The sequence below is a fragment of the Choloepus didactylus genome, chromosome 1 (assembly GCF_015220235.1).
Source record: "Choloepus didactylus isolate mChoDid1 chromosome 1, mChoDid1.pri, whole genome shotgun sequence".
NCBI classification, from domain to species: domain Eukaryota; kingdom Metazoa; phylum Chordata; class Mammalia; order Pilosa; family Megalonychidae; genus Choloepus; species Choloepus didactylus.
Genome location: NC_051307.1, coordinates 143,083,843 through 143,090,621, shown reverse-complemented (window position 1 = coordinate 143,090,621; position 6,779 = coordinate 143,083,843). Strand labels below are relative to the sequence as shown.

At 33.5% G+C, this 6,779-nt stretch overlaps 1 pseudogene; it reads left to right on the top strand.

Moving 5' to 3' along the window:
* Positions 1-831: 831 nt before the first annotated feature.
* Positions 832-1,426, top strand: LOC119527439 (annotated as a pseudogene).
* Positions 1,427-6,779: the final 5,353 nt, after the last annotated feature.

The following is a 6,779-nucleotide window of genomic DNA, read 5'->3' as shown; positions in this document are numbered from 1 at the left end:
GATTTATCCCAGGTATGCAAGGGTGACTCACCATAAGAATACCAATTAATGTAATAGGCTGCATTAAAGCATGAAGAAGAAAAAACATGATAATCTCTATTAATGCAGAAAAAGCATTAACAGAATCCATCATCTCTTCTTGATAAAAACACTTTAAAAAGTGAAAAGAGAAGGAAACTTCCTCAATATGATAAAGGCCATATATGAAAAACCTAGAGCCGACATCATAATGGTGAAATACTGAAAGCTTTCCATCTTAGATCAGGACTAAGACAAGGATACCCATTATCACCACTGTTATTCAGAACTGTATTGAAAGTTCTAGCTGGAGCAATTAGGCAAGGGAAAAAAATAAAAGGCATCCAAATCAGAAAGGAAGAAGTAAAACTGTTCTTATTTGCAGATGACATGATCCTACATACAGAAAATCCTGAAAAATTCACCACAAAGGATCTAGAGCTAATAAACAAATGCAGCAAAGTAGCAAGGGACACGATAAACCCCCAAATCTGTAGTGTTTCTATAAACTAGTAATGAACAATATGAAGAGGAAATTTTTAAAATTCCATTTATTATAGCAGCTAACAATCAGATACCTAGGTATAAATTTAGTCAAGGATGTAAAGGACTTTACACAGAAAACTAAAAACATTGCTAAAAGAAATCAAAGAAGACCAAAATAAATGGAAGGACATTTGTGTTCATGGATTGGAAGACTAAATATTGTGAAGATGTCAATTCTGCACAAAGTGATTTTCAGATTCAACGCAATCCCAAATACAATTCCAACAGAAATGGAAAAGCCAATCATCAAATTTATATGGAGATCACAGCCATGAGTATGCTCAGGTTTCAGAAGAGGCTCGCCTCCAGCGTCCTCCGCTGTGGCAAAAAGAAGGTTTGGTTAGACCCCAATGAGACCAATGAAATCGCCAATGCCAACTCACATCAGCAGATTCGGAAGCTGATCAAGGATGGGCTGATCATTCTCAAGCCAGTGACTGTCCATTCCCGGGCTCGATGCGGGAAAAACAACTTGGCCTGCCAGAAGGGCAGGCGTATGGGTATAGGTAAGTGAAAGGGTACTGCCAATGCTCGAATGCCTGAAGAGGTAACCTGGATGAGGAGGATGAGAATTCTGCACCGACTCCTCAGAAGATACCGTGAATCCAAGAAGATTGACCGCCACATGTATCACAGCCTGTACCTGAAGGTGAAAGGAAATGTGTTCAATAACAAGCAGATTCTCATGGAACACATCCACAAGCTGAAGGCAGACAAGGCCTGCAAGAAGCTCTTGGCTGACCAGGCTGAGACCCGCAGATCCAAGACCAAGGAGGCTCGCAAGTGCAGTGAGGAGGGGTTCCAGGCCAAGAAGGAGGAGATTATCAAGACTCTGTCAAAGGAGGAAGAGACCAAGAAATAAAGCTCCCCTTCTCTACTGTACATAGTAGCCTTGGCAATTATATAACTCAATCATTCAATAAATCAAGCCTTTATCTGAAAAAAAAAATTTATATGGAAGGGTAAAGGATCCTGAATAGCCAAGAAATCTTGAAAAAGAAGAACATAGCTGGAGGACTCAAACTTTCTGATGTTAAAACTTATAAAGCCACAATAATCAAAACAGCATGGTACTGGCACAAGGGGAGAGATATAGACAAATAAAATAGAATTGAGAGTTCAGAAATAAACCCTCACATCTATGGCTAACTGATTTTTGAAAGGGGTGCCAAGACCACTTAATTGGGAAAGAATAGTCTCTTAACAAAGGGTGCTGGGAAAACTGGATGCCCATATGCAAAAGAATGAAAGTGGACCCATACCTCATACCATATGCAAAAAATCAACTTAAAATGGAACAAAGACTTAAATGTAAGTACCAAAACTATAAAACACATAGGAGAAAACATAGGGAAGCATCTTCAGGATCTTGTGTTCAGCAATAGTTTCTTAGACTTGACACCCAAAGCACAAGCAACAGAAAAACAATAAATAAATGGGACCTTATCAAAATGAAAAACTTTTGTGCATCTAAAGACTTTATTATGAAAGTAAAATGACAGTCTACATAACGGGACAAAATATTTGGAAACCACATATCTGGCACGGATTTAATATCCAGAGTATATAAAGAAATCCTACAACTCAACAACAAAAAGGCAATTTCACTTAAAAATGAGGAAAATACTTGAATAGACATTTCTTCAAAGATATACAAATGATCAAAATGCACATTGAAAGCTCTTCAGCATCATTAGCCATTAGGGAAAAGCAAATCAAACTGCAATGAGATACCATTTCATAACAACTAGAATGGCTACTATTGAAAAAAATGGAAAATTACAAGTGTTGGAGAAGATGTAGAAAAATAGAAACACTCATTAATTGCTGGTAGGAGCGTAAAATGGTGCAGCTGCTGTAGAAAACAGTTTGGTGGTTCCTCAGAAAGTTAAGTATAGAATTATCATATGACCAGGCAATCCCAGTTCCAGCATATACCCCAAAGAATTGAAAGCAGGGATTCAAACAGATATTTGCACACCAATGTTAATAGCATCATTATTTGAATTTCCAAAAGATTAAAGCAACTCAAGTGTCAATCAACCAATGAATGGATAAACAAAAAGTGGCATATACATACAATGGAATATTATTCAGTCACAAAAAGGAATGAAGTTCTGATACATGTGACAAAAGGAATGAAGTTCTGATACATGTGACAACATGAACGAACCTTGAAGTCGTGTTGAGTGAAACAAGTCAGACACAAAAGGACAAATATTGCATGATCTCACTGATATGAAATAGTTAGAATAAGCAAATTCATAGTGTAAGAAACTAGAATACAGGTTACCAGGGGCTAAGGTGGGGGCATAAATAGGGAGTTAATGCCTAACTACTTCAGAGTTCTGTTTGTGATGATGGAAAAGTTTTGGTAATGGATAGTGGTGATGGTAGCACAACACTGTGAATGTAATTAACTTCACTGATTTATGTATTTGAATGTGGCTAAAAGGATAATTTTAGGTTTTATTTGTTAATAGAATAAAAAAATACAGGACTGTACAACACAAACAGTGAACCCTAATGTAAGCTCTGGACTATAATTCATAGTATAACCATTATAATAGTGTTTCATCAATTGTATCGATGGCAAAACACTAGTGCAAAGTGCTAATAATATAGGGAAATCTGAGTGTGTGAGGTGGGATGTATGAGAACTCGGCATTTTCTGCATGCTTTTTCTGTAAACCTGCAACTTCTCTCATAAAAAAAAATGCTTCAAATATCTTTGCATTACTCCATATTTTTCAGCTGGTTTAATAGTACTTGTATATGTATGCAGAAAGAGATGATTTAGAAGAGAACAAGGGAGATGATAACCAAAGATACAGCCCTTCAATGGGCTAAATACTTCTCTATCCACTACCAAAAATAAAGTCTACCTCATAATTCCTTTGGGACATATTTCACCTAGATAAGTACAGTGTGATGGAACAAAGGGTAAATTGTAAAAGATAGACAAGCTAGAATCTTATCTTCACCCCTTCTTAAGATATTTAATATCTCATTTTCTTTACTCATAAAATAGAGATAAAATACTTTTCATTCATTTATTTGCAAGAATTTATTGAATACCTAATATGTGCCAGACCTTACGTTTTGTGCTGCAAATACAAGGGTAAACATGAAATACTTGATTGCTGTTCTCAAAGAATTTACATAATTTGAAATACAGTGTGACAAGTTCTATTATGGAGGAAATATAGAATGCTGTGAGGTTAAAAATGGACACTGATGTAATTATAATGTGGTATTACTTTTGCTCAAAGAAACTTATTTTCTATACGTGAGTACATGAATTTCAACATTCAAAAGTCTCTTCTGATAAACAAAACTATTATGCAAACAAAATTTGAAACTTTAAAATATAAATCAAAACAAGGGCATTTAGTAATTAATGATAACATTCTATGAACACAAATTGTATGTTATGCAAATTTATGTGCTAGATTCCTATAGACAAAAATTGCCAAAAGGACATGAAAGATGATCTGCATGAATGGCGAGAAATATCATGACCTTGAATGGAAGACTTAATATTACATAGCTCCACATCAATTTATAGAACTAAATTAAATAAAATCAAAATTTCCTAGGAACAGGAAAGGGAAGTTTCTGCTACTTTGATTATATTTACTGTAATATTAATGCAGAATAATCTGACAATATTTTTAAATCTAAAATGATTATATTCTTTGACATAGTATTTTCACCTCTAGATAGTTATCCTTCAGAAATAAATCACAATGAATGGTCAGAAATATGTACCAGAATATCCGCTTTGGTTTGTTTTGATAACCAAGAATTCAAATTTCCATTAGTAAGGGGCAAATTATGAAGGACTCATTTAAAGAGTTGTATGACATCATTAAGCATAATGAGACAGACTTAAATGTACTGGCATGAAAAGATGTTCAAGATACATTGCTAAGTGAAAAAAAAATTAAATTTCAGAATAGCATGTCGCGTATGATACTTTTCTGCAAAAATAGAACAGTGATAACATCAGCAGTTGTGTAGAAAAAAGCTGGTGACTATACAGCTATCAACTAAAAATATGGGATTATGGAGGATTTTACTTCCTGTACTATTCATTTCACATGTGAATTTTTTAACTCATTCTTATTTTGTAATTAGAAAAAATAAAGGCAATTTGAAAATGTACATATGTTAATAGTATTGTCTTCATTAGAATTTGACATTAGAAAAATTATGGCTCAATTTTGCAACTTCTGTTTTTTCACCATTAGAGCTTCTAAGTTTAGTAACACTCACTGTGTTAAACATTGCTATCCCAAGTCATTCCTTAAACAGTTTTTAATTTGTCTTCCTTTGGAGAAAACATAAGCTGCCATAGATAAAGTGAATTTGTCTAAACAAAAATGATTTAAGACCTCACATTGTGCACGTACACTCATAGAGTGGTTGACATCTTACTCAGAAAATTTACCAGGAGTTTAAAATTTTAATTTCACCTTATAATGATAGTATTTATGTATAATTGCATTGTAAATGACTAATAAATTACTGGAAAATTTTCCTTTGCCTCTTTTGTGCATTTTTCACATTGAATTTTGAACTTTTTATATTAATCAGTCAGAGTAAGAAATACAAGTTAGTACTTAACCCATGAAATTCTAGTCTACTTGGGTAGTTGCCGTATCAATTATAGCATGAAAACTTCTTCACCTGGGATGTACTGAAAATTAGACAGCACTTAATCAGGTTGCAATCCTATGTACAGGTCAGAAATGACTAGTTCAAAAATCTTTTACACATCTTTATACCATTCCAAAATGTCAGCCAAAGTATTTTTACATGATAACATCAACATTTCTACAGCCTTTGAGACAAGTGTTTTGTCTACCTCATTAATAATAAATGGCACAGAATTCAGGAATCTTTTTGTTAAAGCTGATTAAGACTAGTCAGCTTTTCACTCACTCACTCAACTCCTTTTATGAGTTTTACATTCCTGATGCATGAAAGGCTGGTTTTGACAATAAAAGATAAGTTTGAATTATGCAGGATAAACTGAACAAATTTGTTAGTGTCTTGTGATACTATTTAAAAGCCTTTGATTTTATTATCTTTGGCACCATTGAATTGATCCTGCAATTCCTTAGCCAATTAATTATTAGAAAGGTGGAATTTAAATACTACAGAATAAATAACAGAATGTTGTCTTAGATCATCGATCATTGAAATGAAATATACATGCAACTGTATAAGAAAATTTACCAATTATCTTCATGGTGGCCCAGGGCCAAATCAAAATATATATGCCAATGCCTTAATGTCTACTACTAGATTTTTAAATAAAATAAATGTGAAATTTTAGTAAAATTCCGCTTGTTAATTAAAGCAATCTTACTGATTCTAAAATGCATTAGTCTATTCAATGGCCTCTTTCTAGCACATACATTTCCATGAAAGTCCAAAGATTCCACTGGGACTCACTGGTTAACATAAATTTAGCTTTACCATACCTGCTTTTTGACCACATAGAACAGATTCCCAGCCCACACTTGAAATATTAAAAACAATATTTCAGAATAGATGTTAGCCGAGCAAGGTAAAAAGACTTTCCTTCAGAGGTAAAATATGTGCAAAGATCTTAATGTAAAGATAGAAGTTCAGAATGGATTGAAAGCAGAATTCTAAGTGTTTATTTGCTTGCCCTATCACATCTCTGTATGGAAAATTATGATTATACATTTAAACTGTATTTTTTATTACCTGGGGCCATAATGCTCTTAGTATTAAATATTATTTTCTTATGGATTGAGTTATTATTGCAGCTGTCTTTAGTAAACAGTAACAAAGTAATAGCTGATAACTACTAGACCAAAAAGAAAATGCATTGATCTATGTACAAGTCTTCCTAAAATTAGTCTATGTATCCACTGATGAGCATTATATGCTTCTAATATGAGACAAGGCTTAGCAATAATTATAGTTTCAAAACTTTATATATGTAAGTGCTGAGAACCTTTGTTCACATAAATAAACAGGTGGAAATTTTTATAGCCATGACACTCTACAGTTTGAACTAATTTATTGAACTATATGGCAAAAAAAAAAATCTTCAAACTTGATTTTTAATGTTAAGTTGTATCAATTAGATGACGCTTTGATTTAACTAAGAGCAATGAATAGAAACCCACCTTATCTGTGAAAGGATTAGTAACCCAGGTACTAAATACTCATTT